The sequence below is a fragment of the Anopheles coluzzii genome, chromosome 2, assembly GCF_943734685.1.
Source record: "Anopheles coluzzii chromosome 2, AcolN3, whole genome shotgun sequence".
NCBI classification, from domain to species: domain Eukaryota; kingdom Metazoa; phylum Arthropoda; class Insecta; order Diptera; family Culicidae; genus Anopheles; species Anopheles coluzzii.
The window spans coordinates 90,671,613-90,683,965 of record NC_064670.1 but is presented as its reverse complement, the minus strand read 5'-3'; the positions used below and the strand labels follow the sequence as shown (position 1 = coordinate 90,683,965).

Genomic DNA, 12,353 nt, shown 5'->3' with positions numbered 1-12,353 from the left:
ACTTGTGGAGGCTGCAGAAAAGATGAATTCCACACTAGATTTGAACGTTAGACGGCGGTGTGACGTTGGTTTATGTTGCGTGTTAGCGGCGGGCATGGTTGTCAACGACCATACCATGTTGAAAACACCGGTTCTCGTCCGATCACCGAAGTTAAGCAACATCGGGCATGGCTAGTACTTAGGTGGGTGACCACTTGGGAAAACCATGTGTCGTTGGCATCTTCACCTTTTTGCTTTTCTCAGCCTCATCGGGGATGTGTTTGGTCGCATGGAATGTATCCATCGTCCTTGTGGTCATCCCAGTACGCTGTGAAAAAGTTCCTTTTGGATGAATTGTTCCTCCTTCTAACGCTTCCCTCGAAGGGCGATGTTGTTCTATTTATAGCCCTTCGTAGCATATGTTGGAGTGGGGGAACTGTGGTCGAACATACTTTTTCTCAAACAACCACTCAAGAAGATGCAATTTATTGTGTAAAAAGCACTGTACCTTGTGCTCTGTGACTTGTGGAGGCTGCAGAAAAGATGAATTCCACACTAGATTTGAACGTTAGACGGCGGTGTGACGTTGGTTTATGTTGCGTGTTAGCGGCGGGCATGGTTGTCAACGACCATACCATGTTGAAAACACCGGTTCTCGTCCGATCATCGAAGTTAAGCAACATCGGGCATGGCTAGTACTTAGGTGGGTGACCACTTGGGAAAACCATGTGTCGTTGGCATCTTCACCTTTTTGCTTTTCTCAGCCTCATCGGGGATGTGTTTGGTCGCATGGAATGTATCCATCGTCCTTGTGGTCATCCCAGTACGCTGTGAAAAAGTTCCTTTTGGATGAATTGTTCCTCCTTCTAACGCTTCCCTCGAAGGGCGATGTTGTTCTATTTATAGCCCTTCGTAGCATATGTTGGAGTGGGGGAACTGTGGTCGAACATACTTTTTCTCAAACAACCACTATTGAAAATGTGTTTTGTTGTGTGAAAAGCATTGTAACTTGAGCCCTGTGACCTGTGGAGGCTGCAGAAAAGATGAATTCCACACTAGATTTGAACGTTAGACGGCGGTGTGACGTTGGTTTATGTTGCGTGTTAGCGGCGGGCATGGTTGTCAACGACCATACCATGTTGAAAACACCGGTTCTCGTCCGATCACCGAAGTTTAAGCAACATCGGGCATGGCTAGTACTTAGGTGGGTGACCACTTGGGAAAACCATGTGTCGTTGGCATCTTCACCTTTTTGCTTTTCTCAGCCTCATCGGGGATGTGTTTGGTGGCAAGGAATGTATCCATCGTCCTTGTGGTCATCCCAGTACGCTGTGAAAAAGTTCTTTTTGGATGAATTCTTTCCTTCTTCTAACGCTTCCCTCGAAGGGCGATGTTGTTCTATTTATAGCCCTTCGTAGCATATGTTGGAGTGGGGGAACTGTGGTCGAACTGACTTTTTCTCAAACAACCACTATTGAAAATGTGTTTTGTTGTGTGAAAAGCATTGTAGCTTATGCCCTGTGACCTGTGGAGGCTGCAGAAAAGATGAATTCCACACTAGATTTGAACGTTAGACGGCGGTGTGACGTTGGTTTATGTTGCGTGTTAGCGGCGGGCATGGTTGTCAACGACCATACCATGTTGAAAACACCGGTTCTCGTCCGATCACCGAAGTTAAGCAACATCGGGCATGGCTAGTACTTAGGTGGGTGACCACTTGGGAAAACCATGTGTCGTTGGCATCTTCACCTTTTTGCTTTTCTTAGCCTCATCGGGGATGTGTTTGGTCGCTTGGAATGTACACATCGTCCTTGTGGTCATCCCAGTACGCTGTGAAAAAGTTCCTTTTGGATGAATTGTTCCCCTTCTAACGCTTCCCTGGAAGGGCGATGTTGTTCTATTTATAGCCCTTCGCAGCACATGTTGGAGTGGGGGAACTGTGGTCGAACATACTTTTTCTGAAACAACCACTATTGAAAATGTGTTTTGTTGTGTGAAAAGCATTGTAGCTTATGCCCTGTGACCTGTGGAGGCTGCAGAAAAGATGAATTCCACACTAGATTTGAACGTTAGACGGCGGTGTGACGTTGGTTTATGTTGCGTGTTAGCGGCGGGCATGGTTGTCAACGACCATACCATGTTGAAAACACCGGTTCTCGTCCGATCACCGAAGTTAAGCAACATCGGGCATGGCTAGTACTTAGGTGGGTGACCACTTGGGAAAACCATGTGTCGTTGGCATCTTCACCTTTTTGCTTTTCTCAGCCTCATCGGGGATGTGTTTGGTCGCATGGAATGTATCCATCGTCCTTGTGGTCATCTCAGTACGGTGTGAAAAAGTTCTTTTTGGATAAATTCTTTCCTTCTTCTAACACTTCCCTCGAAGGGCGATGTTGTTCTATTTATAGCCTTTCGTAGCATATGTTGGAGTGGGGGAACTGTGGTGGAACATACTTTTTCTCAAACAACCACTATTGAAAATGTGTTTTGTTGTGTGAAAAGCATTGTAGCTTGAGCCCTGTGACCTGTGGAGGCTGCAGAAAAGATGAATTCCACACTAGATTTGAACGTTAGACGGCGGTGTGACGTTGGTTTATGTTGCGTGTTAGCGGCGGGCATGGTTGTCAACGACCATACCATGTTGAAAACACCGGTTCTCGTCCGATCACCGAAGTTAAGCAACATCGGGCATGGCTAGTACTTAGGTGGGTGACCACTTGGGAAAACCATGTGTCGTTGGCATCTTCACCTTTTTGCTTTTCTTAGCCTCATCGGGGATGTGTTTGGTCGCATGGAATGTATCCATCGTCCTTGTGGTCATCCCAGTACGCTGTGAAAAAGTTCCTTTTGGATGAATTGTTCCCCTTCTAACGCTTCCCTCGAAGGGCGATGTTGTTCTATTTATAGCCCTTCGTAGCACATGTTGGAGTGGGGGAACTGTGGTCGAACATACTTTTTCTCAAACAACCACTATTGAAAATGTGTTTTATTGTATGAAAAGCACTGAAGCTTGTGCCCCGTGACTTGTGGAGGCTGCAGAAAAGATGAATTCCACACTAGATTTGAACGTTAGACGGCGGTGTGACGTTGGTTTATGTTTCGTGTTAGCGGCGGGCATGGTTGTCAACGACCATACCATGTTGAAAACACCGGTTCTCGTCCGATCACCGAAGTTAAGCAACATCGGGCATGGCTAGTACTTAGGTGGGTGACCACTTGGGAAAACCATGTGTCGTTGGCATCTTCACCTTTTTGCTGTTCTCAGCCTCATCGGGGATGTGTTTGGTCGCATGGAATGTATCCATCGTCCTTGTGGTCATCCCAGTACGCTGTTAAAAAGTTCCTTTTGGATGAATTGTTCCTCTTTCTAACGCTTTCCTCGAAGGGCGATGTTGTTCTATTTATAGCGCTTCGTAGCATATGTTGGAGTGGGGGAACTGTGGTTGAACATACTTGTTCTCAAACAACCACTATTGAAAATGTGTTTTGTTGTGTGAAAAGCATTGTAGCTTGAGCCCTGTGACCTGTGGAGGCTGCAGAAAAGATAAATTCCACACTAGATTTGAACGTTAGACGGCGGTGTGACGTTGGTTTATGTTGCGTGTTAGCGGCGGGCATGGTTGTCAACGACCACACCATGTTGAAAACACCGGTTCTCGTCCGATCACCGAAGTTAAGCAACATCGGGCATGGCTAGTACTTAGGTGGGTGACCACTTGGGAAAACCATGTGTCGTTGGCATCTTCACCTTTTTGCTTTTCTCAGCCTCATCGGGGATGTGTTTGGTCGCATGGAATGTATCCATCGTCCTTGTGGTCATCCCAGTACGCTGTGAAAAAGTTCCTTTTTGATGAATTCTTTCCTTCTTCTAACGCTTCGCTCGAAGGGCGATGTTGTTCTATTTATAGCCCTTCGTAGCATATGTTGGAGTGGGGGTACTGTGGTCGAACATACTTTTTCTCAAACAACCACTATTGAAAATGTGTTTTGTTGTGTGAAAAGCATTGTAACTTGAGCCCTGTGACCTGTGGAGGCTGCAGAAAAGATGAATTCCACACTAGATTTGAACGTTAGACGGCGGTGTGACGTTGGTTTATGTTGCGTGTTAGCGGCGGGCATGGTTGTCAACGACCATACCATGTTGAAAACACCGGTTCTCGTCCGATCACCGAAGTTAAGCAACATCGGGCATGGCTAGTACTTAGGTGGGTGACCACTTGGGAAAACCATGTGTCGTTGGCATCTTCACCTTTTTGCTTTTCTCAGCCTCATCGGGGATGTGTTTGGTCGCATGGAATGTATCCATCGTCCTTGTGGTCATCCCAGTACGCTGTGAAAAAGTTCCTTTTGGATGAATTGTTCCCCTTCTAACGCTTCCCTCGAAGGGCGATGTTGTTCTATTTATAGCCCTTCGTAGCATATGTTGGAGTGGGGGAACTGTGGTCGAACATACTTTTTCTCAAACAACCACTATTGAAAATGTGTTTTATTGTGTAAAAAGCATTGTAGCTTGAGCCCTGTGACTTGTGGAGACTGCAGAAAAGATGAATTCCACACTAGATTTGAACGTTAGACGGCGGTGTGACGTTGGTTTATGTTGCGTGTTAGCGGCGGGCATGGTTGTCAACGACCATACCATGTTGAAAACACCGGTTCTCGTCCGATCACCGAAGTTAAGCAACATCGGGCATGGCTAGTACTTAGGTGGGTGACCACTTGGGAAAACCATGTGTCGTTGGCATCTTCACCTTTTTGCTTTTCTCAGCCTCATCGGGGATGTGTTTGGTCGCATGGAATGTATCCATCGTCCTTGTGGTCATCCCAGTACGCTGTGAAAAGTTCCTTTTGGATGAATTGTTCCTCCTTCTAACGCTTCCCTCGAAGGGCGATGTTGTTCTATTTATAGCCCTTCGTAGCATATGTTGGAGTGGGGGAACTGTGGTCGAACATACTTTTTCTCAAACAACCACTATTGAAAATGTGTTTTATTGTGTGAAAAGCATTGTAGCTTGAGCCCTGTGACCTGTGGAGACTGCAGAAAAGATGAATTCCACACTAGATTTGAACGTTAGACGGCGGTGTGACGTTGGTTTATGTTGCGTGTTAGCGGCGGGCATGGTTGTCAACGACCATACCATGTTGAAAACACCGGTTCTCGTCCGATCACCGAAGTTAAGCAACATCGGGCATGGCTAGTACTTAGGTGGGTGACCACTTGGGAAAACCATGTGTCGTTGGCATCTTCACCTTTTTGCTTTTCTCAGCCTCATCGGGGATGTGTTTGGTCGCATGGAATGTATCCATCGTCCTTGTGGTCATCCCAGTACGCTGTGAAAAAGTTCCTTTTGGATGAATTGTTGCTTCTTTTAACGCTTCCCTCGAAGGGCGATGTTGTTCTATTTATAGCCTTTCGTAGCATATGTTGGAGTGGGGGAACTGTGGTCGAACATACTTTTTCTCAAACAACCACTATTGAAAATGTGTTTTGTTGTGTGAAAAGCACTGTAGCTTGTGTCCTGTGACTTGTAGAGGCTGCAGAAAAGATGAATTCCACACTAGATTTGAACGTTAGACGGCGGTGTGACGTTGGTTTATGTTGCGTGTTAGCGGCGGGCATGGTTGTCAACGACCATACCATGTTGAAAACACCGGTTCTCGTCCGATCACCGAAGTTAAGCAACATCGGGCATGGCTAGTACTTAGGTGGGTGACCACTTGGGAAAACCATGTGTCGTTGGCATCTTCACCTTTTTGCTTTTCTCAGCCTCATCGGGGATGTGTTTGGTTGCATGGAATGTATCCATCGTCCTTGTGGTCATCCCAGTACGCTGTGAAAAAGTTTCTTTTGGATGAATTGTTCCTCCTTCTACCGCTGTCCTCAAAGAGCGATGTTGTTCTATTTATAGCCCTTCGTAGCATATGGTGGAGTGGGGGTACTGTGGTCAAACATACTTTTTCTCAAACAACCACTCATGAAGATGCAATTTATTGTGTGAAAAGCACTGTAGCTTGAGCCCTGTGACCTGTGGAGGCTGCAGAAAAGATGAATTCCACACTAGATTTGAACGTTAGACGGCGGTGTGACGTTGGTTTATGTTGCGTGTTAGCGGCGGGCATGGTTGTCAACGACCATACCATGTTGAAAACACCGGTTCTCGTCCGATCACCGAAGTTAAGCAACATCGGGCATGGCTAGTACTTAGGTGGGTGACCACTTGGGAAAACCATGTGTCGTTGGCATCTTCACCTTTTTTTTGCTTTTCTCAGCCTCATCGGGGATGTGTTTGGACGCATGGAATGTATCCATCGTCCTTGTGGTCATCCCAGTACGCTGTGAAAAAGTTCCTTTTGGATGAATTCTTTCCTTCTTCTAACGCTTCCCTCGAAGGGCGATGTTGTTCTATTTATAGCCCTTCGTAGCATATGTTGGAGAGGGGGAACTGTGGTCGAACATACTTTTTCTCAAACAACCACTCTTGAAGGTGGATATTTTTGTGTAAAAAGCACTGTAGCTTGTGCCCCGTGACTGGTGGAGGCTGCAGAAAAGATGAATTCCACACTAGATTTGAACGTTAGACGGCGGTGTGACGTTGGTTTATGTTGCGTGTTAGCGGCGGGCATGGTTGTCAACGACCATACCATGTTGAAAACACCGGTTCTCGTCCGATCACCGAAGTTAAGCAACATCGGGCATGGCTAGTACTTAGGTGGGTGACCACTTGGGAAAACCATGTGTCGTTGGCATCTTCACCTTTTTTTTGCTTTTCTCAGCCTCATCAGGGATGTGTTTGGTCGCATGGAATGTATCCATCGTCCTTGTGGTCATCCCAGTACGCTGTGAAAAAGTTCTTTTTGGATAAATTCTTTCCTTCTTCTAACGCTTCCCTCGAAGGGCGATGTTGTTCTATTTATAGCCCTTCGTAGCATACGTTGGAGTGGGGGAACTGTGGTCGAACATACTTTTTCTCAAACAACCACTCAAGAAGATGCAATTTATTGTGTAAAAAGCACTGTACCTTGTGCTCTGTGACCTGTGGAGGCTGCAGAAAAGATGAATTCCACACTAGATTTGAACGTTAGACGGCGGTGTGACGTTGGTTTATGTTGCGTGTTAGCGGCGGGCATGGTTGTCAACGACCATACCATGTTGAAAACACCGGTTCTCGTCCGATCACCGAAGTTAAGCAACATCGGGCATGGCTAAGTACTTAGGTGGGTGACCACTTGGGAAAACCATGTGTCGTTGGCATCTTCACCTTTTTGCTTTTCTCAGCCTCATCGGGGATGTGTTTGGTCGCATGGAAAGTATCCATCGTCCTTGTGGTCATCCCAGTACGCTGTGAAAAAGTTCCTTTTGGATGAATTCTTTCCTTCTTCTAACGCTTCGCTCGAAGGGCGATGTTGTTCTATTTATAGCCCTTCGTAGCATATGTTGGAGTGGGGGTACTGTGGTCGAACATACTTTTTCTCAAACAACCACTATTGAAAATGTGTTTTGTTGTGTGAAAATCATTGTAGCTTGAGCCCTGTGACCTGTGGAGGCTGCAGAAAAGATGAATTCCACACTAGATTTGAACGTTAGACGGCGGTGTGACGTTGGTTTATGTTGCGTGTTAGCGGCGGGCATGGTTGTCAACGACCATACCATGTTGAAAACACCGGTTCTCGTCCGATCACCGAAGTTAAGCAACATCGGGCATGGCTAGTACTTAGGTGGGTGACCACTTGGGAAAACCATGTGTCGTTGGCATCTTCACCTTTTTGCTTTTCTCAGCCTCATCGGGGATGTGTTTGGTCGCATGGAAAGTATCCATCGTCCTTGTGGTCATCCCAGTACGCTGTAAAAAAGTTCTTTTTGGATGAATTCTTTCCTTCTTCTAACGCTTCCCTCGAAGGGCGATGTTGTTCTATTTATAGCCCTTCGTAGCATATGTTGGAGAGGGGGAACTGTGGTCGAACATACTTTTTCTCAAACAACCACTCAAGAAGATGCAATTTATTGTGTAAAAAGCACTGTACCTTGTGCTCTGTGACCTGTGGAGGCTGCAGAAAAGATGAATTCCACACTAGATTTGAACGTTAGACGGCGGTGTGACGTTGGTTTATGTTGCGTGTTAGCGGCGGGCATGGTTGTCAACGACCATACCATGTTGAAAACACCGGTTCTCGTCCGATCACCGAAGTTAAGCAACATCGGGCATGGCTAGTACTTAGGTGGGTGACCACTTGGGAAAACCATGTGTCGTTGGCATCTTCACCTTTTTGCTTTTCTCAGCCTCATCGGGGATGTGTTTGGTCGCATGGAAAGTATCCATCGTCCTTGTGGTCATCCCAGTACGCTGTGAAAAAGTTCCTTTTGGATGAATTGTTCCCCTTCTAACGCTTCCCTCGAAGGGCGATGTTGTTCTATTTATAGCCCTTCGTAGCATATGTTGGAGTGGGGGAACTGTGGTCGAACATACTTTTTCTCAAATAACCACTATTGAAGGTGTGTTTTATTGTGTGAAAAGCATTGTAGCTTGAGCCCTGTGACTTGTGGAGGCTGCAGAAAAGATGAATTCCACACTAGATTTGAACGTTAGACGGCGGTGTGACGTTGGTTTATGTTGCGTGTTAGCGGCGGGCATGGTTGTCAACGACCATACCATGTTGAAAACACCGGTTCTCGTCCGATCACCGAAGTTAAGCAACATCGGGCATGGCTAGTACTTAGGTGGGTGACCACTTGGGAAAACCATGTGTCGTTGGCATCTTCACCTTTTTGCTTTTCTCAGCCTCATCGGGGATGTGTTTGGTCGCATGGAATGTATCCATCGTCCTTGTGGTCATCCCAGTACGCTGTGAAAAAGTTCCTTTTGGATGAATTGTTGCTTCTTTTAACGCTTCCCTCGAAGGGCGATGTTGTTCTATTTATAGCCTTTCGTAGCATATGTTGGAGTGGGGGAACTGTGGTCGAACATACTTTTTCTCAAACAACCACTATTGAAAATGTGTTTTGTTGTGTGAAAAGCACTGTAGCTTGTGTCCTGTGACTTGTAGAGGCTGCAGAAAAGATGAATTCCACACTAGATTTGAACGTTAGACGGCGGTGTGACGTTGGTTTATGTTGCGTGTTAGCGGCGGGCATGGTTGTCAACGACCATACCATGTTGAAAACACCGGTTCTCGTCCGATCACCGAAGTTAAGCAACATCGGGCATGGCTAGTACTTAGGTGGGTGACCACTTGGGAAAACCATGTGTCGTTGGCATCTTCACCTTTTTGCTTTTCTCAGCCTCATCGGGGATGTGTTTGGTTGCATGGAATGTATCCATCGTCCTTGTGGTCATCCCAGTACGCTGTGAAAAAGTTTCTTTTGGATGAATTGTTCCTCCTTCTACCGCTGTCCTCAAAGAGCGATGTTGTTCTATTTATAGCCCTTCGTAGCATATGGTGGAGTGGGGGTACTGTGGTCAAACATACTTTTTCTCAAACAACCACTCATGAAGATGCAATTTATTGTGTGAAAAGCACTGTAGCTTGAGCCCTGTGACCTGTGGAGGCTGCAGAAAAGATGAATTCCACACTAGATTTGAACGTTAGACGGCGGTGTGACGTTGGTTTATGTTGCGTGTTAGCGGCGGGCATGGTTGTCAACGACCATACCATGTTGAAAACACCGGTTCTCGTCCGATCACCGAAGTTAAGCAACATCGGGCATGGCTAGTACTTAGGTGGGTGACCACTTGGGAAAACCATGTGTCGTTGGCATCTTCACCTTTTTTTTGCTTTTCTCAGCCTCATCGGGGATGTGTTTGGACGCATGGAATGTATCCATCGTCCTTGTGGTCATCCCAGTACGCTGTGAAAAAGTTCCTTTTGGATGAATTCTTTCCTTCTTCTAACGCTTCCCTCGAAGGGCGATGTTGTTCTATTTATAGCCCTTCGTAGCATATGTTGGAGTGGGGGAACTGTGGTCGAACATACTTTTTCTCAAACAACCACTCTTGAAGGTGGATATTTTTGTGTAAAAAGCACTGTAGCTTGTGCCCCGTGACCTGTGGAGGCTGCAGAAAAGATGAATTCCACACTAGATTTGAACGTTAGACGGCGGTGTGACGTTGGTTAATGTTGCGTGTTAGCGGCGGGCATGGTTGTCAACGACCATACCATGTTGAAAACACCGGTTCTCGTCCGATCACCGAAGTTAAGCAACATCGGGCATGGCTAGTACTTAGGTGGGTGACCACTTGGGAAAACCATGTGTCGTTGGCATCTTCACCTTTTTGCTTTTCTCAGCCTCATCAGGGATGTGTTTGGTCGCATGGAATGTATCCATCGTCCTTGTGGTCATCCCAGTACGCTGTGAAAAAGTTCTTTTTGGATAAATTCTTTCCTTCTTCTAACGCTTCCCTCGAAGGGCGATGTTGTTCTATTTATAGCCCTTCGTAGCATACGTTGGAGTGGGGGAACTGTGGTCGAACATACTTTTTCTCAAACAACCACTCAAGAAGATGCAATTTATTGTGTAAAAAGCACTGTACCTTGTGCTCTGTGACCTGTGGAGGCTGCAGAAAAGATGAATTCCACACTAGATTTGAACGTTAGACGGCGGTGTGACGTTGGTTTATGTTGCGTGTTAGCGGCGGGCATGGTTGTCAACGACCATACCATGTTGAAAACACCGGTTCTCGTCCGATCACCGAAGTTAAGCAACATCGGGCATGGCTAGTACTTAGGTGGGTGACCACTTGGGAAAACCATGTGTCGTTGGCATCTTCACCTTTTTGCTTTTCTCAGCCTCATCGGGGATGTGTTTGGTCGCATGGAAAGTATCCATCGTCCTTGTGGTCATCCCAGTACGCTGTGAAAAAGTTCCTTTTGGATGAATTCTTTCCTTCTTCTAACGCTTCGCTCGAAGGGCGATGTTGTTCTATTTATAGCCCTTCGTAGCATATGTTGGAGTGGGGGTACTGTGGTCGAACATACTTTTTCTCAAACAACCACTATTGAAAATGTGTTTTGTTGTGTGAAAATCATTGTAGCTTGAGCCCTGTGACCTGTGGAGGCTGCAGAAAAGATGAATTCCACACTAGATTTGAACGTTAGACGGCGGTGTGACGTTGGTTTATGTTGCGTGTTAGCGGCGGGCATGGTTGTCAACGACCATACCATGTTGAAAACACCGGTTCTCGTCCGATCACCGAAGTTAAGCAACATCGGGCATGGCTAGTACTTAGGTGGGTGACCACTTGGGAAAACCATGTGTCGTTGGCATCTTCACCTTTTTGCTTTTCTCAGCCTCATCGGGGATGTGTTTGGTCGCATGGAAAGTATCCATCGTCCTTGTGGTCATCCCAGTACGCTGTAAAAAAGTTCTTTTTGGATGAATTCTTTCCTTCTTCTAACGCTTCCCTCGAAGGGCGATGTTGTTCTATTTATAGCCCTTCGTAGCATATGTTGGAGAGGGGGAACTGTGGTCGAACATACTTTTTCTCAAACAACCACTATTGAAAATGTGTTTTGTTGTGTGAAAATCATTGTAGCTTGAGCCCTGTGACCTGTGGAGGCTGCAGAAAAGATGAATTCCACACTAGATTTGAACGTTAGACGGCGGTGTGACGTTGGTTTATGTTGCGTGTTAGCGGCGGGCATGGTTGTCAACGACCATACCATGTTGAAAACACCGGTTCTCGTCCGATCACCGAAGTTAAGCAACATCGGGCATGGCTAGTACTTAGGTGGGTGACCACTTGGGAAAACCATGTGTCGTTGGCATCTTCACCTTTTTGCTTTTCTCAGCCTCATCGGGGATGTGTTTGGTCGCATGGAATGTATCCATCGTCCTTGTGGTCATCCCAGTACGCTGTGAAAAAGTTCCTTTTGGATGAATTCTTTCCTTCTTCTAACGCTTCCCTCGAAGGGCGATGTTGTTCTATTTGTAGCCCTTCGTAGCATATGTTGGAGAGGGGGAACTGTGGTCGAACATACTTTTTCTCAAACAACCACTATTGAAAATGTGTTTTAATGTGTGAAAAGCACTGTAGCTTGTGTCCTGTGACTTGTGGAGGCTGCAGAAAAGATGAATTCCACACTAGATTTGAACGTTAGACGGCGGTGTGACGTTGGTTTATGTTGCGTGTTAGCGGCGGGCATGGTTGTCAACGACCATACCATGTTGAAAACACCGGTTCTCGTCCGATCACCGAAGTTAAGCAACATCGGGCATGGCTAGTACTTAGGTGGGTGACCACTTGGGAAAACCATGTGTCGTTGGCATCTTCACCTTTTTGCTTTTCTCAGCCTCATCGGGGATGTGTTTGGTCGCATGGAATGTATCCATCGTCCTTGTGGTCATCCCAGTACGCTGTGAAAAAGTTCCTTTTGGATGAATT

General features: G+C 46.3%; 25 non-coding genes across 25 annotated transcripts; all 25 read left to right on the top strand.

The window, feature by feature from the left end:
• The first annotated feature begins 100 nt into the window (after window positions 1-100).
• LOC125907006 (5S ribosomal RNA) lies at window positions 101-219 on the top strand. Its single transcript, XR_007452337.1, has one exon. It is a non-coding gene; the product is annotated as a 5S ribosomal RNA (ribosomal RNA).
• A 381-nt stretch (window positions 220-600) lies between these two features.
• LOC125907167 (5S ribosomal RNA) lies at window positions 601-719 on the top strand. Its single transcript, XR_007452499.1, has one exon. It is a non-coding gene; the product is annotated as a 5S ribosomal RNA (ribosomal RNA).
• Window positions 720-1,100: 381 nt separating this feature from the next.
• On the top strand, window positions 1,101-1,220 carry LOC125907174 (5S ribosomal RNA). The gene has a single exon (XR_007452506.1). It is a non-coding gene; the product is annotated as a 5S ribosomal RNA (ribosomal RNA).
• Window positions 1,221-1,602: 382 nt separating this feature from the next.
• Window positions 1,603-1,721, top strand: LOC125907005 (5S ribosomal RNA). The gene has a single exon (XR_007452336.1). It is a non-coding gene; the product is annotated as a 5S ribosomal RNA (ribosomal RNA).
• A 380-nt stretch (window positions 1,722-2,101) lies between these two features.
• Window positions 2,102-2,220, top strand: LOC125907004 (5S ribosomal RNA). The gene has a single exon (XR_007452335.1). It is a non-coding gene; the product is annotated as a 5S ribosomal RNA (ribosomal RNA).
• A 382-nt stretch (window positions 2,221-2,602) lies between these two features.
• On the top strand, window positions 2,603-2,721 carry LOC125907003 (5S ribosomal RNA). Its single transcript, XR_007452334.1, has one exon. It is a non-coding gene; the product is annotated as a 5S ribosomal RNA (ribosomal RNA).
• A 380-nt stretch (window positions 2,722-3,101) lies between these two features.
• Window positions 3,102-3,220, top strand: LOC125907002 (5S ribosomal RNA). The gene has a single exon (XR_007452333.1). It is a non-coding gene; the product is annotated as a 5S ribosomal RNA (ribosomal RNA).
• Window positions 3,221-3,601: 381 nt separating this feature from the next.
• LOC125907158 (5S ribosomal RNA) lies at window positions 3,602-3,720 on the top strand. The gene has a single exon (XR_007452490.1). It is a non-coding gene; the product is annotated as a 5S ribosomal RNA (ribosomal RNA).
• A 382-nt stretch (window positions 3,721-4,102) lies between these two features.
• On the top strand, window positions 4,103-4,221 carry LOC125907001 (5S ribosomal RNA). The gene has a single exon (XR_007452332.1). It is a non-coding gene; the product is annotated as a 5S ribosomal RNA (ribosomal RNA).
• Window positions 4,222-4,601: 380 nt separating this feature from the next.
• Window positions 4,602-4,720, top strand: LOC125907000 (5S ribosomal RNA). The gene has a single exon (XR_007452331.1). It is a non-coding gene; the product is annotated as a 5S ribosomal RNA (ribosomal RNA).
• A 380-nt stretch (window positions 4,721-5,100) lies between these two features.
• Window positions 5,101-5,219, top strand: LOC125906999 (5S ribosomal RNA). Its single transcript, XR_007452330.1, has one exon. It is a non-coding gene; the product is annotated as a 5S ribosomal RNA (ribosomal RNA).
• A 381-nt stretch (window positions 5,220-5,600) lies between these two features.
• LOC125906998 (5S ribosomal RNA) lies at window positions 5,601-5,719 on the top strand. Its single transcript, XR_007452329.1, has one exon. It is a non-coding gene; the product is annotated as a 5S ribosomal RNA (ribosomal RNA).
• A 381-nt stretch (window positions 5,720-6,100) lies between these two features.
• Window positions 6,101-6,219, top strand: LOC125906997 (5S ribosomal RNA). The gene has a single exon (XR_007452328.1). It is a non-coding gene; the product is annotated as a 5S ribosomal RNA (ribosomal RNA).
• A 385-nt stretch (window positions 6,220-6,604) lies between these two features.
• Window positions 6,605-6,723, top strand: LOC125906996 (5S ribosomal RNA). Its single transcript, XR_007452327.1, has one exon. It is a non-coding gene; the product is annotated as a 5S ribosomal RNA (ribosomal RNA).
• Window positions 6,724-7,108: 385 nt separating this feature from the next.
• LOC125907169 (5S ribosomal RNA) lies at window positions 7,109-7,228 on the top strand. The gene has a single exon (XR_007452501.1). It is a non-coding gene; the product is annotated as a 5S ribosomal RNA (ribosomal RNA).
• A 382-nt stretch (window positions 7,229-7,610) lies between these two features.
• On the top strand, window positions 7,611-7,729 carry LOC125906995 (5S ribosomal RNA). The gene has a single exon (XR_007452326.1). It is a non-coding gene; the product is annotated as a 5S ribosomal RNA (ribosomal RNA).
• Window positions 7,730-8,111: 382 nt separating this feature from the next.
• LOC125906994 (5S ribosomal RNA) lies at window positions 8,112-8,230 on the top strand. Its single transcript, XR_007452325.1, has one exon. It is a non-coding gene; the product is annotated as a 5S ribosomal RNA (ribosomal RNA).
• A 380-nt stretch (window positions 8,231-8,610) lies between these two features.
• Window positions 8,611-8,729, top strand: LOC125906993 (5S ribosomal RNA). The gene has a single exon (XR_007452324.1). It is a non-coding gene; the product is annotated as a 5S ribosomal RNA (ribosomal RNA).
• Window positions 8,730-9,110: 381 nt separating this feature from the next.
• On the top strand, window positions 9,111-9,229 carry LOC125906992 (5S ribosomal RNA). Its single transcript, XR_007452323.1, has one exon. It is a non-coding gene; the product is annotated as a 5S ribosomal RNA (ribosomal RNA).
• A 381-nt stretch (window positions 9,230-9,610) lies between these two features.
• LOC125906991 (5S ribosomal RNA) lies at window positions 9,611-9,729 on the top strand. The gene has a single exon (XR_007452322.1). It is a non-coding gene; the product is annotated as a 5S ribosomal RNA (ribosomal RNA).
• Window positions 9,730-10,114: 385 nt separating this feature from the next.
• Window positions 10,115-10,233, top strand: LOC125906990 (5S ribosomal RNA). The gene has a single exon (XR_007452321.1). It is a non-coding gene; the product is annotated as a 5S ribosomal RNA (ribosomal RNA).
• Window positions 10,234-10,615: 382 nt separating this feature from the next.
• Window positions 10,616-10,734, top strand: LOC125906989 (5S ribosomal RNA). The gene has a single exon (XR_007452320.1). It is a non-coding gene; the product is annotated as a 5S ribosomal RNA (ribosomal RNA).
• Window positions 10,735-11,116: 382 nt separating this feature from the next.
• On the top strand, window positions 11,117-11,235 carry LOC125906988 (5S ribosomal RNA). The gene has a single exon (XR_007452319.1). It is a non-coding gene; the product is annotated as a 5S ribosomal RNA (ribosomal RNA).
• Window positions 11,236-11,617: 382 nt separating this feature from the next.
• LOC125906987 (5S ribosomal RNA) lies at window positions 11,618-11,736 on the top strand. The gene has a single exon (XR_007452318.1). It is a non-coding gene; the product is annotated as a 5S ribosomal RNA (ribosomal RNA).
• Window positions 11,737-12,118: 382 nt separating this feature from the next.
• On the top strand, window positions 12,119-12,237 carry LOC125906986 (5S ribosomal RNA). Its single transcript, XR_007452317.1, has one exon. It is a non-coding gene; the product is annotated as a 5S ribosomal RNA (ribosomal RNA).
• The last annotated feature ends 116 nt before the right edge of the window (window positions 12,238-12,353 follow it).